The sequence below is a fragment of the Chelonia mydas genome, chromosome 6 (genome assembly GCF_015237465.2).
Source record: "Chelonia mydas isolate rCheMyd1 chromosome 6, rCheMyd1.pri.v2, whole genome shotgun sequence".
Lineage (NCBI taxonomy): Eukaryota > Metazoa > Chordata > Testudines > Cheloniidae > Chelonia > Chelonia mydas.
In genome coordinates, this window is record NC_051246.2 from 72,642,755 (window position 1) to 72,664,161 (window position 21,407).

The window sequence follows — 21,407 nt, forward strand, 5'->3', positions numbered from 1 at the left end:
GTCTCTTTACTGTATTTATATATTACCCAGCACAATGGGGCACCAGATCAGGCTTTTGAGTGCTTTCAAAATACATTTTCTACTACTACCAATTCTCCACAGCTGTGAGGCCAGCAAGTTGCCCTGGCACTTTGGTGTGCATCTTGCAGCTCTCAGTGCTGCCCATTATGGTCTTATTCAGCAGGGAAATCCTGTGCCCGGGTAAGGGGTGCGTATCTCTTGCATGCAGAAGGACCCCCCCCTCTGTGCCTCCACCACATCCAGGAAGAGATGAGCATGGAGCAAGGTGCAGTTGCACAGCGGGGGGGGGGAAATCAGCAGTCACTTAACCCCGCTCATCGTTGCTGCCCGCCCGATGGGAGGGTGCTCCAGCTGGACTACTGCAACTGCCCCTTGACCACTTGCTTGCGCCTTGTCACAGTGGGGGGGTGCTGGCAAGTGGCTGCTGCCTGTGCCTTGGGGCACCCTGGGGAGACGTAGGAGTCTCACAGAGGCCTTGCTGCTGGGGCCTGCAGCGACCTGCCAGCGGAGAGGCCCCACTAGCTCCCTCACCCGCTCCACGCGCAGCCACCAAGCCTGGCCAGCCACAAACACACGCCCCTTCCGACTATCAGACCCCGCCCCTCCTGATGCTAACCATCGCGAGGGTTTCCTCCTCCCTCACGCGAGATTTGCTGTCTCACCCCGACCGGCTTGGCCGAATCCCTTCGGCAATTTTCGTCATTGCCAGGCTCTACCAATCGGCCCTAGGAGCGCATCGATGAGCGCGGCCCCGCGCGACAAATGTGTGGGGGGCGGCCCCGGGGTGTGGACGCGGGGGCTGTGCAGCAGAAGCGGCCTTACGCGCGGGGCGGCAGTTGCGAGGTGGGGTTCGGGGTAACGGGTGGGCGTGCGGGGCTCGATTGTTTAGGCCTGGCCATGGCGCCTCTCCTCCCCCCCGCCATGGCTCCCCGTGTCCCTGCTCCTCTCCTCTCAGTGAGCGAAAGTGGCCGCCGCCGCCGTCCCAGCGCCCGCAGCCGCCGCCTCCTCCTCCTCAGCAGCAGCGCGGCCGCCATCTTGGCGAGGCAGGAGCTGAGAGGGCCCCGCGGCAGGAGACAGGCTGAGCCAGCCCAGGCAGCGCAGGGCGAGAGGCCGGGTGGAGAGAGCGGGGGAGCCAGCCCAGGAGACACCCCCAGCCCCCCGCCGCTCCCGCGCCGCAGCCGGGCCCGCCACCCAGGTGAGCTACAGCGGCGGCCGGGCAAGGGCACGCTCGCCCGGGGCGGAGAGCGCCTAGAGGCGGCTGCAGGGCCCGGCCAGGCCGCAGCTTCTCCCCCACCTCCCCCCCCCAAGCAGTGGCCGCAGCAGCCGGGTCTCTTCTTAAAGGGGCAGGTCTCTTCCCTCCCTCCCCGGGGACACACCCCGATATCAGCGCGGGGGGAGGGGCCCCCGGGCACGGTTGACTCTGGAGACCGCTTCGGCCCCCCCGGACCCTGGAGGAGCTGCCCCTCGAGCGGGGGGAGGGGCGTGTGCGTTGGGCTGGGCTGTGGAGCTCGCCGGGGCGATGTGTCCCGGCTTGTACCAGGAAGGCCCACGTGCCCGGGCGCTGCACGACGCGGCAGCCGGGTGCGAGGTGTAGTCACGCTTGTCATGCACACGCGTAACCGTGTCACACGGGGGGGTGACAGCCGGCTCTGTGGGTCGGGCTGGTACCTGGAGCACACGTGCAATAATCTTGCACATAGATTACTTGCTGCTGCCCAGCGGAGGGAGTCAGGGTGCGTGGCACACCTGTATCTCGAATGCATCTCCAGTATTGTCCCATGGAAGTGATAATCAGTGCCATGCCTCCTAATGGCACTTGTAGCACCCAGATGCAATAATGTTGCTCAAAAACAAGGACTGGGGGCTATTTCATATCTGTACCTATAAGCTCAAGCAATCATATTGCACAATGGTGCTTGCCGTTGCATGGCTAAAAGAGCTGGGACATGTGTCCTATGTATACTTGTAACATGCATTACCAGCAAAGTGGCACACTGATGTTTGCTGTTGCACAAGCTAATGCTTCCATATATACAGTTGTGTTTGCAGATAGAAAACAGTATAGTTAAAGACGGGATAAATACTTATATCCTGAGTTTAGTCACTCATAACTTTTCCTGAAATCTTGCTGTTAGAACAGTAGATGCAGAGAGGGGATTAAGTTTGTGTGTTTGGTTAATGATCTCCAGTAAACAAGTATCTATGATTTGATGATTATAATTATGGTTGCTGGTGAAAACTTCTCTACTGCTCTTCTTGACTATAGAATGTAAATCCATCCCAAACACACAGCTCCATACAGACAGAGCCACAACTGTCAGACTAAATATAATCCACCAAACACCAACTGTGCAATGTCCAATTCGTTCACCCGCACACTGTAGCTACTTTTGTCATGGGCAGCAAGGGGGAGCTGTAACTGTCCTTTTGACATCACTGATGATGTGAATCATATTTGTACATTTTGCATGTCATCAAGTAATCTTTCATTTATCATTCAGATGTCAAATTTCAATACTCTTTTATTTTAGATCTTAGATACTTGTTCTTGTATCTTGGAGGAGTATGGGGTGTTTGGCAAGATGTGCATAATGAAATGTATATATGCATTTTATTTTACTGTGCAGCTGAATCAAGTTTCACCAAATTTAGTCAAATCATCAGATCTGAGTATTCCAGTTTCAGTATCTTAAGAGTTAAAGGATTCTGAGATGTTTGTAAAATCAGCTTAACATTGGCTCCCACAATGTCCTGTACTGGGCAGTGGTGGTTATGAATTTTCTGTATAATGTAAATATGTGACACAGTTCTTAAAATCCTAATTCTGCAATGAGCTTCATGTAGATGGGTCCCTGCACTTATGCATTGGGTGGGCACAGAGATTGGTTTATGAGGTACTCCGTGCATATTTAGAGTCTTTGTTGATTAAAAGGTAACACATTAAGTTAAAATAAAATAAAGTTAAATATTTTGCTTATGCAGGTAAGTGCACAAGTCAGAAAATGTTGAATTAAGACTCATTGATCAAACTTAATTCTGCTTCCTTGCAAGAGTACATTACCATACAATCTCTATGTGATCGTATAATATTTCTCAATAATACACCAATCTTTATCTTACTAATATGATCATATATAGTAAATTTTCATCTCAGTTATGCCATTTTCCCTTTGCATGCACATGGATATGTGAATAATGCTGTACTATTTTATACTAAAACTGTTTTTTATGGATATTCTTTTAAAATTTTAACGTTTATATTTCCTTAATTTGAACAAAACTATATTAATACTGTTTAAACATTACTGTCATGTGGTTGTACATCCACCAACATTAAATACATTTTTTTCTTTAGTTTATGCAGTAACGAATTCTTCATGTGCTAATGTAGTGGTTCACAAATGAATTTTATTGTGGACAAACATACCGACAGCAAATTCATTGTGGCTGCATTTTTGGCAGTTTAAACTGTCATTAATATAATATTTTGTTATGTGATTATTTGGAAGTGTCTTGTAAATAAAATAATCAAGTGTGAAGAATAATATGTACTATGAATACCACAAATGTTACATGGGTTTTTATTAACTATATACATTTTAAAAAAATTGTAACAATTCTCACGCTTCTTTTTGTAGTAACGTAGTTGTAAATGTCAGTGAACTTTTGTTTATTTCAAAAGGCTCTTGAAAGGGAATTGTTCAATGTTTCTCTCTCTTCCAGTAGTGATGGCCACACATAAAGTTCCTGGTGGCTGCGTGCTGTCATGTACTGCACTTTAGAATCACTGTTCTAGTGTATTCTTCATAAATAAGACTGCGGTTTAGTTACAGAGACCTCCGTGACTTCAGCCAGCCCTGGCTGGGAGCTGCAGGGTCCCCTGCCAGCAGGTGCACCTCCTGCAGCTCCAGGCCACCGCAGGCGGCAGGGGGGACACCCGCTGCTCCTGACCGCCACGGGCGGTGGGGTGATCCCCGTCGCTCTCCGGGCGGCACGAGACCCCCGCAGCTCTCCGCCTCTGTGGGTGACAGGAGGGACCTCACCGCTCTCGGGCAGGAGGGACCCCCAGAGCTCCCGGCCTCCGTGGTGGCAGGGGGAACCCCCGGAGTCTGGAGCTGCCAGTGGAGGGGGACCCTGGAGTTCACAGTCCACCCGCAGCTGCCCAGGCTCCTTATTTTATCCTGGATATTTTTAGTAAAAGTCAGGGACAGGTCACAGGCTTCCGTGAATTTTTCATTATTGCCTGTGACCTGTCCGTGACTTTTACTAAAAATACCCATGACAAAATCTTAGCCTTATTCATAAACAATATCTTCAAACTAAAAACGTTCTCGGATCAATATGTAATGAAAAAAACAAGAAATGGACTGCAATGTGAGCTTGTTCTCAAGATTTATAGAAAGGTTTTCTTTAACTCGCTTTTTGCCAGTGTGTTCCCTGTGTCTCATTTATGTTTGCAAGGCATTATTTTAACATTGTCTAGTAACTGGGGGAACACGTTCTTACTCACTTGGTTATACTGTATAAATTCTATACCAAGCATACAGCCTGGCAAGCCTGTGTGCTGGAAATCTCTTTAGGGACTGGCAGAAGAAAGATCTTCTCTCCTCTAATGTTCCACAGCCAATATTCCAACCTGGGGTTGAAAAAACCTCCAGGTTGGAATTGTACCCCAGCTATGCAGAGGGAAAGGCTGGTGTACCAGGATAACAACAGATGTCCTGAATTACTCTCAACATGCAACTTAATTCTCACTGTGTGGCAAGTGCACGTGAAGCCCCTGTAGACAGGTGCTTCAGGGGGCACAGAATGTATGTGACTCTTTGTGCAGGGGCTCCAGAAATCCAGTCCCCTGCCCTCTAGAGCTGGATTTGCCCCTTATTGAACAAGTATATAGTCAATTGCATTGCTTGATTTCTCCAAGTCACTTTTCTAGTCTGCGGTTTACATAGTTAAAGGTGGTATCTGTGTTGCTGGAAGTACTGTCAGACTTTTCTGTTTATTGGCTATATGCATATGTATTAAGGTTTTCTCTTCTCCACTTGTGTGTATGTTTCCAGTAAAACTGTCATACATGTTTGTAATTCCTTTTTATAATCTGTAGGACCCCAACCCTGACTGGGATATTTGGGTGCAATAATAATGAACCCATTATTCAAAATAGCTAACAGAATGTAATTGATCTTCATCCCACTTAATTTCCTTCTTGGAAAAAAATGCAAAAAAAGTAATGTAGCAAAAGGAAATGTACTATAAAAAGATAATAGTGTAAATTCAGCCATTAGGGCCATCAATCAGAGAAGGCAAAGAAATGATCTATCTCTCTCTCTCTCTTTTTTTTTTTTTATCCTAAATTGAAAAGGGTCGCAAATGCTTCCCCCCCTCCCCCCCCCCGGTATATGTACGCAGGTAGTCAAAGTAATTTGTATTTATTCAGGCTTAACATTAATGGGGACTGAAATTTATAGGTTCGTAAAATTAAATTTTCTTTGCCTGCCTGCAATCTTTTGTTAATAAATGTACTTGCTTGTTACCCTGAAGTTATACTGAGAAATATTTCCCCAGAAAAAAGAATAAATGGGGACTGCACTTGGTTTACTAAGGCCTAGTGTATGCTACGAAGTACTCCTGGGTGGAATTCTGCACCAAAAAATTAAAAATTCTGCGCACGGTATTTTAAAATTCTGCAAATTTTGTCAAAATAACACATATAATCACACCACTTTCAGTTATTTTGATAATTTGTTTCAAAATACTTGTCAGCAAGTATGTCTGTAACAATACAGAAAATTCCTTACTAGATAAATCAGTACAGAACTTTGAATAGTTCATTTAAACTACACTACAGAAACATTTCTTGCACCCCTCCGAAGCAGTGCAAAGGCATGGAGTGTCAGGGATAATGGAGGAGCTGAGGGAGAGGAAAGGAGCTTGGGAGCGAACCTGGTGGGAGTTGGGTGTGGGTGAGAAAAGTATCAAACAGTCTTTTTTGTGGGGAGCGTGGGGGTTGTTGGTGAACCCTGGCTGACGCCTAGCCTCTCCCATTCAGTCAGACACATCTTCCCCCGTCCCTGTGTGGCCCTGCAGTCCCTTTTCCATTTAGCCTCTGGCTTAATGCTGTCACTCCACTGGCTCCTGAGCCCCTGCCCCAGTCTGTTCCTCCCACTAGCCCTTCTGAACCCCATTCTGTGACCCTCCAGCAGCCCTGTGTGCCCTACTCTGTCTTCCCCCACCATATCCAGTGCCTGCTAACCTGGCTCTTTGGGCAGGGTGCTGTTATGAATGCAGCCAGCTGCTGGCTGTTATTGCCAGTCAGCCGTGCTGGCTGTTCTGGTGCCACAGTGGCCTCTGGTGGGCGAAAGAAAGAATGTATTTTCTGCGCATAAAAAAATTCTGCTCATGTGGTACAGGAATTCCCCCAAGTGTAAATGAGGGTTTACCTGCGTGGCTATATTGGCAAACCCTCCTACTGTAGACATAACTTATACCAGCAAAAGCCCTCTAGTTACCCAAGCAAATTAAGCTGTGCTGGTTAAAGCAGTCTGGTATAACTGCATCTGCACTAGGGCTTTTGTTGGTTAAAAACAGTAAAAAAAAAAAAAAAAAAATATTGCATTCTTAATCGGCATAATTTATACTGGCAAAAGTTTCTGGTGTGGACGTGGCCTTCAGCCTCTTTGTGTATGTTTGTTTTTAAATTGGATGCTTACCTTGGGAACATTGTTGCTGTTGATGCTATTTCTTGCACCATTCTGGTGTTATGTTTTATATGTCACAATGGAGAATTTTCCTGGAAAAAGAAAAATGAAATGTATCTCTTAGAGAATGGAGAGAAATACAATTTGTCTGGGATTCTTTGGCTGTGGAGAAACTCTTGTAATGGCTCTTAGTTAGAATGCAAAACATGAAGGGTTGGATGAGGGCAAAAATAGTGACAGAAGTGTGAAGGAACTGTAGAGGCCTGATAGATTGTCGTCTTGTTATTCTGGGTTCCATTCTTAGGCCTTATCTATGAATGTTTTAGTACCATACCTATTTCAATTAGGGTATGACTCTTGCATTTTTAAAAAAAAAAGTTATACTGGGAAAAGTCCAATGTGGACACAGTTATACTGATATAAAGGTATATTATACTCAAGGGTGAAAGTAAGTCTAGGGACTTACCACTATGGGGCTGGGCTGGGGCCGGCTCTGGTCCCCGGAAGGGGCAGGCCTCAGGAGGAAGGGGCGGGGCTGGGGGAGGTCAGAGCCAGCGCCAGTGCCAGCCCCAGCCCACCCTGTACCAGCAAGTGCCTCCTTCCCCCTCCCTGGGGGAAGAACAGCCCTGGGCCCTTTAAATCGTCCCCGGAGCCCCGCCGCCGCTTCCCCAGGGCTCCGGTAGCAGGGCTCTGGCTGCCACTACTGCCGCGGGCCCTTTAAATTGTCCCCGGAGCCTGCCGGAGCCCTGCAGAAGCAGCAGTGGGGCTCTGGGAACGATTTAAAGGGCCCAGGGCTCAGCCGCCACTACTGCCCTGGGCCCTTTAAATTGCCGCCCCAGCCCTGCTGCCGCTACCCCAGGGCTCCGGCAGTGGGGTTCTGGCAGCAATTTAAAGGGCCGGGGGCTCCAGCTGCTGCTGGGAGCCGCAGGCCCTTTAAATTGCACCTGGGGAAGCCGATCCACTCTGGTACAGCACACCGGCACGCTGTACCGGGGTGTACCGGCTTACTTTTACCTCTGATTATACTGAACATAAGAATGGTCATAATGAGTCAGACCAGAGGTCCATCTAGCCCAGTATCCTGTCTTCCGACAGTGACCAATGCCAGGTGCCCCAGAGGGAATGAACAGAACAGGTAATCATTGCGTGATACGTCCCCTGTCACTGATTCCCAGCTTCTGGCAAACAGAGGCTAGGGACAACATTCCTGCCCATCCTGGCTAATAGCCATTGATGGACCTATCCTCCATGAACGTAGTTAGTTTTTGTTTTTTTTAACTCTGTTATAGTCTTGGCCTTCACAACATCCTCTGGCACAGAGTTCCACATGTTGACTGTGTGTTGTGTGAAGAAATACTTCCTTTTACTTGTTTTAAACCTGCTGCCTATTAATTTCATTTGTTGACCCCTAGTTCGTGTGTTATGAGAAGGAGTAAATAACACTTCCTACTACTGGTATAGTTTATTCCCCTTCTTGTCTGGGAATAACTTTGTCCACACTGTGGAGGATTGTACCATTTTCACTGTACAGTATAGTTTAAGTAATACAACTTACTACTGTAGACAGGGACTTAGTACTGCTGTCTGCCTCTCTCTTTTCCTTCCCCCAGGCCAGCAGAGCTATGCAAACATGTCAGAGATATGGCCTTTTCTGTCTTGGAGGAGTTCCTTTTTTGTCATTAGCAGGGTAAAGTGATTCAAACCATAATTTTAATCACTTTAAAAAAATTGATTTGAAACAAATTGAAGCTTTGTAATGCTAACATGAAAATGTATGGTATTACGACTTTAGATTTAAATTGATAGTGAACTAAATCAGTAATGCTGTTTGGGGTTTGTTTTTTAAATAGCACAACTGGTAGGGTATCCTATTTGAGTTTGATGAAACTATTAGGCAAAAAAGAAAATATTGAAAGTGAAGGCCCTGATCCTGCAAATGCTTAAGCAGTGTGTACTTTTATTTGCATGAATAGTACCGTTGACTTCAGTGGACTACTCGTGCTCATAACTAACATGTACATAAGTGTTTGCAGCATAAGGGATTCAGTTGTATTTTTATTCAACTTTTCTTTTAGTGGCATGAAGCCTTCGTAGTGGTTCAGTGTTAACAGAGGTTCAATATATTAGCAAAGTTATTGTGAACTTTTTTTAAACACAGGCCAAAATTATCAAAATTGGACTGCTAAGGTAAGACTCTATATTTAGGCATGTAAGGATGGATATTTCAAAGTACTTAAGTGACCTAAGAGCAAAGGTCCCATTGACTTCAAACTGCCAATGCTGATGGAACATTTCAACTTTCTTGACTTGTGAAAGTATATCAGAACATGATGTAGGTTGCAAATATACCACAAGCTATTTGCTTTCAGCTTTGTGTTTGCATTTGTGTTCTCACAGTAAAGGATGTTAGTGAGGCCCTGGACTTGTCATTTTCAGCACAGATGAATATTTTAAGTGTAAAACTTCTCAGTAGAAAATCCTGCAAAATCTGAAATTCTACTAAGAATTTGAAAACTAATTAAAAAAATAAAAACAAGTACAAAATATCCACTTTAGCAGTCAGAGACTATAAAATGGGAAGAAAATAAAGAACTAGCAACATAATAAAAATGTTTGAAATAAAAATATATTTTGTTGTTTTTTTAAAAAATCGTGATTTTTAATTCACCCTGCTCAATAATGATCTCTCCAGCTGATTAAAGGATAGTGTTGATGGTTTCCAAAGGAAGCCTAGTCAACCTTTCACCAGCAGGTTGGTGGGTTATCACACCATTTGGCCTCAGTATTAAATGTAAAGGAGGAGAAAACAGCAATCCTGTGGGCTTCAGCTAGGATGTAGAGGTTCTGAGGCATGGGAAAAAATGTAAGGCAAGAATCTCGAAGAAAGATCCACTGTTGCAACCAGACATACATAAAAATGCTCTCTATTTTTGAAGTGAAACGTACACAACTTAAAAATTATATGTCATATATAGGGCTTCTGGTTTAAATGGACTTTTATTGTAAAAGCATGTTGAAATCAAAGTCAGCAATAGCCAGCAAATATTTGTTTAAACTGGAAAACCCAGTGTTTTAAAGCTGATCTTTCTCTGTGCTTCTAGAAGGCAATATGTTTGCTGCTGTTTAGTGGAAATAAATGCCAAAACCTTGGAAGCCCTTAATATAAAACATAACTAGTGGCTTTCCGAATATGTCCTTGGAGAGTTCTCCTCTAGTGCTGTTTGTTGACTGACTGACTAGACATTGTAATAGGCAGACTGAAAAAAAAGCAAACAAAAAACCCCACACCTAAATTATAGTTCAACTAAATAGTGATCTAAAAGCAACATCTGTGGGCAAGATACTTAAAAAAAAAAAAAATTAGCTTAAACCTTAAGTATTTCTCAGCGTATCTTGATGAAGGTGAATTGAGGTTACTCCTACCCAACTTGAAGGTGGTTAGAACTCTACACCCATTGGCATAACTTCACGTTTGCCTTTAGTAACGTAGAGAGTCACGTAAGAATGGCCCTACTGGGTCAGACCAAAGGTCCATCTAGCTTAGTATCCTGTCTTCCGACAGTGGCCAGTGCCAGGTGCCCCAGAGGGAATGAACAGAACAGGTAATCAACAAATGATCCATCCCCTGTCGCTCATTCCCAGCTTCTGGCAAACAGAGGCTAGGGACACCATTCCTGCCCATCCTGGCTAATAGCCATTGATGGACCTATCCTCCATGAATTTATCTAGTTCTTTTTTGAACCCTGTCATGGTCTTGGCCTTCACAACATCCTCTGGCAAGGAGTTCCACAGGTTGACTGTGCGTTGTGTGAAGAAATACTTCCTTTTATTTGTTTTAAACGTGCTGCCTTTGAATTTCATTTGGTAACCCCTAGTTCTTGTGTTATGAGAAGTAGTAAAGAACACTTCCTTATCTACTTTCTCTACACCAGTCATGATTTTCTAGACCTCAATCATATCTCCCCTTAGCCGTCTCTTTTCCAAGCTGAAAAGTCCCAGTCTTATTAATCTCTCCTCATACAGAAGCCGTTGCATACCCCTAATAATTTTTGTTGCCTTTTTCTGAACCATTTCCAATTCCAGTATATCTTTTTTGAGATGGGACGACCACATCTGCACACGGTATTCAAGATGTGGGCGTACCATAGATTTATATAGAGGCAACATGATATTTTCTGTCCTATTATCTGTCCCTTTCTTAATTATTCCCAGCATTCTGTTAGCTTTTTTTTTTTTTTATTGCCACTGCACATGGAGTGGATGGTTTGAGAGAACTATCTGCAGTGACTCCAAGATTTTTCTTGAGTGGTAACAGCTAATTTAGACCCCGTCATTTTATATATATAGTTGGGATTATGCTTTCCAATGTGCATTACTTTGCATTTATCAACATTAATATGACACAGCCAAGTAGTTACTCTGTGAGCTCTTGATTGAATCTTTTTATTATCCTTATTTCAAATGCCAACCTTCAGCACTCCAACCAAAAAAACCACAAAAATAACTTCCTGAACAACTGTGGAATAGTTTTTTTTAGAACTAAGACAGACAACCTGCTAAATTTGATATTAAAACTTACTAAAGTGTTGGAGCAAATCAGAAAGAAAATCAAGATGGTGGAGCCATTTACTGGGCAAAACCTAGCCATCAGGGCACCAAGATAAATCACCCAAACTTTCCCACAGTAATCATAGAATCATAGAATTGGAAGGGACCACGAGAGGTTATCTAGTCTAGTCCCCTGCACTCAAGGCAGGACTAAGAATTATCTAGACCATCCCTGACAGGTGTTGGTAAGTAATGGATGGTAAGTTTACAGAAATCAAAATGTCTCTCCAGTCCTCTTTAGACCAACTAGCTGATGGAATAAATGGATTTCAGAATCGTCTAACAGCAGGGAACACATTGTATTGCCATCTGAAACAGCCCAAAAATAATAGATGGCTGTCTGTGGCTCCTTGAATAGTGTCGCCTAGTTACTGATGTGGATGAGACTGAAGACATTTTAAAAAAAGGAAAAGGAAAAGTACTCATATCTTGAATCTCCTGGAAGGAGGGGAGAACCCTGATCAAACAAGCATTATTTCTCAATGGTTCAAAAAAATTACCAGATTGATAAAAAGGACTAAGTCTAAAAATAAGAGCCTGTCGGGTGCCAAGTGTGCAAGAAATGACTGTTACCCCCAATTTGCAACTGTCTACCTACATAATTTTAAAGACATTCTACTTTCTCAAATGCAAAAAACTGTAATTTGCTTAAGAGATTTCTCCCTATTTGTAGTGACAGAGAACAGCATTCAATCCAGCAAGAAAACTATTCAGAGATTATGGTTTTAGATGTGTATTACTTTGTATCCAGCAACCCTAAAGATCTTTAAAGGAACACAAATTTGCAAATTTCAGAGCTTCCACAGTGGTTTTTAAACAGGCTTAAGAAATATGTAACTCAAAGTGTTAAGGCACCTTTTTGTGAAAATTAATGCAGATGTATACTTTAAATGGCAATATTATTTGGGTGAAAGACATTTCAGTATTTTTACTTATTTCTGTGTTATGTTTATCTTTGATATGTTAATAGGAAACATTATAATACTTCTAATTGAGAGATGTCTTTAATTTCCATGTAGCCTACAGACTGTACTAATTAAGGGGGCCTATATCTGTGACGCTTCTTGGGATACCCAGAGCTGTGAGTCAGCTTACCACCACCTGCCTCCAGAGCGAGGGAGTCTTGTCTGTACCCAGTAAGTGTTAGTTCCCTAACACAATCACCCTGTTAGTCACTCAAGCACTCTCCTCTGGGGTGCATCAGACCTGTCTTTGCCTTGCAGGTTGATGACAAATGCCCCCGACTCCCTTCAAAGTGTCCTTCTGTGGTATCTGGTCCCGATCAGTGGATCCCCACAGAAATCCCAGATCCTCTATTTCCAATGGAACGGTGTATTGCAGTTCACCAGTTTTACCTTAGATCACCACTCCTATAATATGCACAGTGCTTGATTTCAGTTATAAAGCAAAAGGAGAGAATTTAAAATTCTTAAGAATAAAGAAAGGTTGTAGATTCAAATAAAAACCAGTATGAGAGATGGGATCAAATGGTAACATAAAACAACATCACAGCACACATTCTAAAGCCTAAACCTAACTAACAAGTTATCTTCCTGTGTAAAGAAGCTTATCTCACCCAAAATTCTCTCCAGCATTTTCCACCAGTTTGGTCGAGACCCTTTCTCATAAAATCAAGCCTGCTGAGAGCTTGTCTTCTCAGACTGATAGAGTACGGCGGGCGTTCCTCTGTACACCAGATATAGTTTCAAAAGTTAATTGTATTACTCCTAAACAGGATAACACCTGCTGTTTACTTCTGCCTGTTAATTTCCTCTCTCTGAAGATTTCACCATCCTTCATTGGCATTCAGTTCAGATTTGTGAGTGGAGGTCCATTGTGAACCATATAATACTTAATTTATGTGTAAGCAGACATATAGAGAAACATTTCTTGTTTGAAAGAGAACCTGCTTTTTACATTTGCTTGTGCCCAGCCCTAGACACAGATCTTAAGAACATAAGTTTCAGTATTTATATATATAAATCCTTATACAACATCCATACATGCATTTTTGTAATGATTTTGATGACTCGAGTGATGCAATCTTTCATTAGAGACCTCACGTGATACTCTTTACATTCTAGTTCACCAAATACCAAACCCAGGGGATTCCTGTTAACCTTATGCCAGTTGGCATCAAGAAGTCCTTGGGTAATACTATCAACTACCATTCAGATACTTCTCTTACAGGTTGTTCAAGGCAGCTTTCTTGGTATCCTTTTCTTACAATTCTACTGCTGATCTTTACGTCTGACTAAAACTGTGATATAGGGATGAATGAAGTTTACTGCTTTCACTTGCGGGCATATTTTACCCTATTAATATGTAATAACCAAATAAAAAAGTGTAAATGACATTCAGATTTTGCCATCGTTAACATTAAACACAATAAGCAAATTTTGTAGCACTTGCAAATCTCAACCCTTTCCCCTCTCTCTTTACACCCAACTATATTTCTAAGAGGCAGAGATTTTTAGGACATTATTTTATCACTGTCAATGAGTTGAGAACCACTATGAGTATATTGTGTAAGTTTAAAAAAAAGTTCCATGATTGGCCCTTTGTTCTGTCCACAGTATGACTGTAAAATGGTTTAATGAATTTGTCCTCAGCAGAGTTTTAGTGTGTTTAAGAACGTGTGTTAAATTCAGAAGTTTTATTTAGTTATTCAGAGGCAAGATATTGATTACCCAGTATAACTGAATTGAGAGGGATATTCTAGCAACCAACATTATATGTAAAGCTTATTTAGATAAGAATGCCTTGCATAAAGAGATTAAATATAATGCAACCTTCCACTTGTTTTCATACAAATCCTGTAAGTGGAATATAAATGTCATTTACCACCTAATAAAATGTAAGAAAGTTCTCTTCTGTCTCAAGTGTGGAAGTGGGTATTACCCTAACTCAAGAAATGCATCTAAATACTTCAGAACACAGTTAATTGGGGAAAAAAAATGTTTGGGTGGGACAAGTATTTGATGTATCCAACAATACACCCATCAAAAGGAAGTTACTATGTTAATAAAACTTACCCTTTGTGGTTATTACAGTTTTTTGAAGACCAGAGAGGAATTTTCTCTCTTGCTTTCTGGCATACTGCCTGGGAATCTTAATATTTGGTGTATGTATGCCCCTCTAAATATATCTGTTTTCTGTCAGATTTATTTACTAATTGTTCCCACCACACAAATAAATTATTTATGGGAGGAGACTTTAGTGCTGTGTTTAAAATTTGGGTTAGATGAAATTCCCCCAATTTACAGATTAGCAAAAAATCTAAAATCTTCAATTCTGTCCTTATGGGAAATAATGTAGTTGATGTCTGGTGGCTGTTAAACCCAAAAAGTAAAGAATCTACTTTCCAAAGTTCATGATTCCTCATCTGGAATAAGTTTGATTTTCATAAAGGCTGAAAAAGCCTCAAAATATTTAGTTTCTGAGGCTCTGATCCTGCTAAAAGTATGCATGAGTTTAAAGTTATCTATATTTGGGAAAAAGTTGGATGATGTATTCATATCCTGGTGATGATATACTTCCCACTGCAACGGTAACTAAGGGGGATATTAAACAATAACTGTTCAAGTTAGACATTTTAAAATCATCTGGTCTGGGAAACTTGCATCCAGGAGTTTTAAAAGAGCTGGCTGAGAAGCTCTCTGGACTGTTAATTAATTTAATAAGTATATGAACACTGGAGAAGTTCCAGAGGAGTGGGAAAAAAAAAAACCCTAATGTACCAATACTTAGAAAGAGTAACAGGATGATCTGGATAATTATAGGTCTGTCACCCTGACATTGATCTTTGGCAAAGTAATGGCATTGCTGATACAGGGCTAGATTTAATAAAGAAATAAAGGAGGTTAATTAATGCCAGTCAGTATGGGTTTATGGAAAATAGACCTTGTCAAACTAACTTGATATCTTCAAGAGACAAGGTGGGTGATATTTTTTATTGGACCAATTTCTGTTGGTGGGAGAGACAAGATATAGAATCATAGAATATCAGGGTTGGAAGGGACCTCAGGAGGTCACCTAGTCCAACCCCCTGCTCAAAGAAGGACCAGTCCCCAACTAAATCATCCCAGCCAGGGCTTTGTCAAGTCTGACCTTAAAAACCTCTAAGGAAAGAGATTCTACCACCTCCCTCAGTAACCCATTCCAGTGCTTCACCACCCTTCTAGTGAAAGTTTTTCCTAACATCCAACCTAAACCTCCCATAATGCCACTTGAGACCATTACTCCTTGTTCTGTAATCTGGTACCACTGAGAACAGTCTAGATCCATCCTCTTTGGAACCCCCCTTCAGGTAGTTGAAAGCAACTATCAAATCCCCCCTCATTCTTCTCTTCTGCAGACTAAACAATTCCAGTTCCCTCAGCCTCTCCTCGTAAGTCATGTGCTCCAGCTCCCTAATCATTTTTGTTGCCCTCCGCTGGACTCTTTCCAATTTTTCCACATCCTTCTTGTAGTGTGGGGCCCAAAACTGGACACAGTACTCCAGATGAGGCCTCATCAATATCGAATAGAGGGGAATGATCACTTCCCTCGATCTGCTAGCAATGCCCCTACTTATACAGCCCAAAATGCCGTTGGCTTTCTTGGCAACAAGGGCACGCTGTTGACTCATACGCAGCTTCTCGTCCACTGTAACCCCTAGGTCCTTTTCTGCAGAACTGCTGCCTAGCCATTCGGTCCCATAGTGGTGCATGGGATTCTTCCGTCCTAAGTGCAGGACTCTGCACTTGTCCTTGTTGAACCTCATCAGATTTCTTTTGGCCCAATCCTCTAATTTGTCTAGGTCCCTCTGTATCCTATCCTTACCCTCCAGTACTACCCATTGAGCCCGACAATCTAGTTAGCTTTCTATCCACCTTATAGTCCATTCATCCAGCCCATACTTCTTTAACTTGCTGGCAAGAATACTGTGGGAGACCATATCAAAAGCTTTGCTAAAGTCAAGGAATAACACATCCACTACTTTCCCCTCATCCACAGAGCCAGTTATCTCGTCATAGAAGGCAATTAGGTTAGTCAGGCATGACTTGCCCTTATAAGATAATGAAATTACAATTTAGGTTGTAAAGGTAATTGTGAAAAGAAAAGGAGTACTTGTGGCACCTTAGCGACTAACCAGTTTATTTGAGCATAAGCTTTCGTGAGCTACTGCTCACTTCATCGGATGCATACTGTGGAAAGTGTAGAAGATCTTTTTATACTCACAAAGCATGAACAAATACCTCCCCCCACCACTCTCCTGCTGGTAATAGCTTATCTAAAGTGATCACTCTCCTTACAATGTGTATGATAATCAAGTTGGGCCATTTCCAGCACAAATCCAGGTTTTCTCACACACACACCCCCACACACACACACAAACCCACTCTCCTGCTGGTAATAGCTTATCTAAAGTGACCACTCTCCTTACAATGTGTATTATAATCAAGGTGGGCCATTTCCAGCACAAATCCAGGGTTTAATAAGAACGTCTGGCGGGGGGGGGGGGGGTAGGAAAAAACAAGGGGAAATAGGTTACCTTGCATAATGACTTAGCCACTCCCAGTCTCTATTCAAGCCTAAGTTAATTGTATCCAATTTGCAAATGAATTCCAATTCAACAGTTTTTCGCTGGAGTCTGGATTTGAAGTTTTTTTGTTGTAATATCGCAACTTTCATGTCTGTAATCGCGTGACCAGAGAGATTGAAATGTTCTCCGACTGGTTTATGAATATTATAATTCTTGACATCTGATTTATGTCCATTTATTCTTTTACGTAGAGACTGTCCAGTTTGACCAATGTACATGGCAGAAGGGCATTGCTGGCACATGATGGCATATATCACATTGGTGGATGTGCACGTGAACGAGCCTCAATAGTGTGGCTGATATGATTAGGCCCTGTGATGGTGTCTCCTGAATAGATATGTGGGCACAGTTGGCAACGGGCTTTGTTGCAAGGATAGGTTCCTGGATTAGTGGTTCTGTTGTGTGGTATGTGGTTGCTGGTGAGTATTTGCTTCAGGTTGGGGGGCTGTCTGTAGGCAAGGACTGGCCTGTCTCCCAAGATTTGTGAGAGTGTTGGGTCATCCTTCAGGATAGGTTGTAGATCCTTAATAATGCGTTGGAGGGGTTTTAGTTGGGAGCTGAAGGTGACGGCTAGTGGCGTTCTGTTATTTTCTTTGTTAGGCCTGTCCTGAAGTAGGTGACTTCTGGGAACTCTTCTGGCTCTATCAGTTTGTTTCTTCACTTCTGCAGGTGGGTATTGTAGTTGTAAGAATGCTTGATAGAGATCTTATAGGTGTTTGTCTCTGTCTGAGGGGTTGGAGCAAATGCAGTTGTATTGCAGAGCTTGGCTGTAGACGATGGATCGTGTGGTGTAGTCAGGGTGAAAGCTGGAGGCATGTAAGTAGGAATAACGGTCAGTAGGTTTCCGTTATAGGGTGGTGTTTATGTGACCATCGTTTATTAGCACTGTAGTGTCCAGGAGGTGGATCTCTTGTGTGGACTGGACCAGGCTGAGGTTGATGGTGGGATGGAAATTGTTGAAATCATGGTGGAATTCCTCAAGGGCTTCTTTTCCATGGGTCCAGATGATGAAGATGTCATCAGTATAACGCAAGTAGAGTAGGGGCGTTAGGGGACGAGAGCTGAGGAAGCGTTGTTCTAAGTCAGCCATAAAAATGTTGGCATACTGTGGGGCCATGCGGGTACCCATAGCAGTGCCGCTGATTTGAAGGTATACATTGTCCCCAAATGTAAAATAGTTATGGATAAGGACAAAGTCACAAAGTTCAGCCACCAGGTTAGCCGTGACATTATCGGGGATAGCGTTCTTGACGGCTTGTAGTCCATCTTTGTGTGGAATGTTGGTGTAGAGGGCTTCTACATCCATAGTGGCCAGGATGGTGTTATCAGGAAGATCACCGATGGATTGTAGTTTCCTCAGGAAGTCAGTGGTGTCTCGAAGGTAGCTGGGAGTGCTGGTAGCGTAGGGCCTGATGAGGGAGTCTACATAGCCAGACAATCCTGCTGTCAGGGTGCCAATGCCTGAGATGATGGGATGCCCAGGATTTCCAGGTTTATGGATCTTGGGTAGTAGATAGAATATCCCAGGTCGGGGTTGCAGGGGTGTGTCTGTGCGCATTTGATCTTGTGCTTTTTCAGGGAGTTTCTTGAGCAAATGCTGTAGTTTCTTCTGATAACTCTCAGTGGAATCAGAGGGTAATGGCTTGTAGAAAGTGGTGCTGGAGAGCTGCCGAGCAGCCTCTTGTTCATATTCCGACCTATTCATGATGACAACAGCACCTCCTTTGTCAGCCTTTTTGATTATGATGCAGCTATTACCAGCAGGAGAGTGGGTTTGTGTGTGTGTGTGGGGGGGGTGTGTGAGAAAACCTGGATTTGTGCTGGAAATGGCCCAACTTGATTATCATACACATTGTAAGGAGAGTGATCACTTTGGATAAGCTATTACTAGCAGGAGAGTGGGGTGGGGGGAGGTATTTTTTCATGCTTTGTGAGTATAAAAAGATCTTCTACACTTTCCACAGTATGCATCCGATGAAGTGAGCTGTAGCTCACGAAAGCTTATGCTCAAATAAATTGGTTAGTCTCTAAGGTGCCACAAGTACTCCTTTTCTTTTTGCGAAAAAAGACTAACACGGCTGTTACTCTGAAAGGTAATTGTGTTGATGGAATATATTTAGACTTCTGTAAGTCATTTAACTTGGTACCACACAACATTTTGATTACAAAACTAGAACTATACAAAATCAGTATGGTACACACTAGATGGATTAAAACTTGTCTATTTTTCAAAATGTAATTGTAAATAGGGAATAATGGAGTGGGTGTCTTTCTAGCCAGGTCCAACAGAAATCAGTTCTTGTCCCTCCGCTATTTAAGACTTTTATCAGCGATCTGGAATAAAACATAAAATCATTACTGCTTAAATTTGACGATGACAAAAAATTGGGGGAGTGGTAAATAATGAAGAGGACAGGTCACTGATACAGAATAATCTAGATCGTCTGATAAGCTGGAGTCAAGCAAACATGTTTCTATACAGCCAAATGTAAGGTCATATTCTTAATTTCTATATATGTAGGCCCAGGGTGGATTTGATTTAAATCAATTTGATTTAAATCACTAGTCAGGAAGTCTTGAATTAATCACGGTTTTCTACATAAAAGTGCATTCTTGTTGGTTGTTATAACCTTAATACATATTCTTCACAACTCAGATAGATGTAGGTTTCATTTTTAGAAGGTACACACTATACATTTTTAAACAGTGATTTATTTTGAAAACTTTTCAGATGAATTTTACAGCTATATCAGAAAATGAATGATTGTTTGGTCATTTCATTTACCAAAGGTAATTGAAGCAGATATTTATGAAGTCATTGGGAGGTGAACTATCTCCAATTCAAAGGGTTAATCATTAATATTTGGAGGATTTTCTTACCAGGCTGTATTAGGAGGAGAACATCACCAGACAGACATTTAAATTGTTTTATTTAACTAAAACAACAATGTTAAGTATTCTGGATTTTTTTTCTTCAATGGCAAACATATAATATTTTAACAAAACCAAGGAAATGTCCCTTGCTTCTCACATTTATCTCCAGACTTCTTCTCCTTGTCCAGATCTATTCCTCCCCAACAATCTTCTATTCATTGAACTTTTTGAAACTTTGAACTTTTAGAGAGAGGTAAGGGATTGATTCTGTGTACACAAATTTGCAGAGGGACAGTAGAGTTGAGGTCTGTTATTTCTCACCTCTATATATTTATTTACTTAAAAACATTTTTGCTGTTAATAAGCACGTTATCTCGGGAGACCCAAATCGGAGAACTGCAAAACTAAGCATCTCTGATGGTATCTTCTAGACTGAGCACTGAGTCCCATTGGGTAGACAGAAAGATTAACCTAAATAACCTATACAGAAGCCCCTGGAACCCCATAAGACTGGGTCCCTAATCCATTAACTATTGGAACTAATTTACAGAGCTTTTCTTAAACATTACATGAATATATTGTCTCATACTATAGAATTAGAATTTATAATCCCTATTCCATGAGATATCTTTGAGCTATAATGTATCTTAATTAAAACTATCTTTAGATAGGTTTTTCCTCAAAAAGCATTTTATCAAAAAAATCCGATTTAAATTAAAAAAAAAATTGATTTTTATCCACCTTGTGTAGGCCATACTTGAGGGATGGGGCTCTGTCTTGGGAAGGAATGACTCTGAAAAAGACTTAGGGGGTCATGGTGGATAATCCGCTGAACATGAGCTCCCGATGTGAATGTGATCCTTGGATGCAAAAACGGTTAATATCAGAGAGTAAGGAGATTATATTACCTCTGTGTTTGGCACTGGTGGAACTGCTACTGAGTTACTGTGTCCAGTTCTGGTATCTCCAATTCAAGAAGGATGTTGATAAATTGGACAGGGTTCAGAGAAGAGCCACAAGATTGATTAAAGGATTAGAAAACATGCCTTTATAGTGAGAGATTTAAGGAGCTCAGTCTATTTAGTTTATCAGAGATGGTTAAGGGATGATTTGATCAGTTTATAAATATTTACCTGGAGAACAGAAATGTGATAATAGAGGGATCTTCAGTTTAGCAGACAAAGATGTAACAGTGTCTGGAAGTTGAAGCTAAACAAATTCAGATTAGAAATCAGATGCAATTTTTAAATAGTTGTGGTAATTAACCATTGGAACCATATACCAAGGGTTTTGGTGGATTCTCCATCTCTGGAAATTTTTAAATCAAGACTGCATATTTTTCTAAAAGATATGCTCTAGTTCAACCACATCCATTGAATTTGAAGTAGAATTCAGTTCAGGGAAGTCTTATGGCCTGTGTTATGCAGGACGTCAGACTATGTAATCTCAGAAATCCTTTCTGGCCTTAAAATCTACAAATCTGTACTAAGTCCTTGCAAGTTCAATGCCAAAAATGAGTACAGTACTCATTTCAGATGATGTGCCTGAAGACCCAGACCCTTGACTAAATGCACAAGCGAAAAATAAAACACATTTGTTCACTTCAGTCATTGAAAAAA

The 21,407-nt window shown here is 42.2% G+C and overlaps 1 protein-coding gene across 1 annotated transcript in view; it reads left to right on the forward strand.

Annotated features, from left to right (window-relative positions):
- The first annotated feature begins 767 nt into the window (after nucleotides 1-767).
- Nucleotides 768-21,407, forward strand: part of INO80 (INO80 complex ATPase subunit) — a 129,401-nt gene continuing 108,761 nt past the window's right edge. The window contains exon 1 of the mRNA XM_037900465.2: nucleotides 768-1,216. The gene's annotated coding sequence lies outside the window, so the exon portion shown is untranslated. The remainder of the gene's footprint in view (nucleotides 1,217-21,407) is intronic.